The following is a 285-nucleotide window of genomic DNA, read 5'->3' on the forward strand; positions in this document are numbered from 1 at the left end:
AAAGTAAAGTTTTTTAAATTATGCTTTTAGTTTTTTGGTAGTTTAAACAAAATTTATATCACAAAATATGAATTAAGTAAATTTTAATCAATATCTTCTAATGAAAATGTATTATTTTGTCCCATAGAAACCATAAGCATATTTATTAGTGCTGGAGTGGTTTGGAGTTGTCGGTTTAGAACCGACAGACAAACATCTTATCACCACATATTGTAGTGATACCCTGAGGCGTTTGTAACCTCTCTGGGTAGTTATGTGATTTGTAGTTGGTAAGTATGAAAAGCT

The sequence above is a fragment of the Habropoda laboriosa genome, unplaced genomic scaffold (genome assembly GCF_001263275.1).
Source record: "Habropoda laboriosa isolate 0110345459 unplaced genomic scaffold, ASM126327v1 scaffold204, whole genome shotgun sequence".
NCBI lineage: Eukaryota > Metazoa > Arthropoda > Insecta > Hymenoptera > Apidae > Habropoda > Habropoda laboriosa.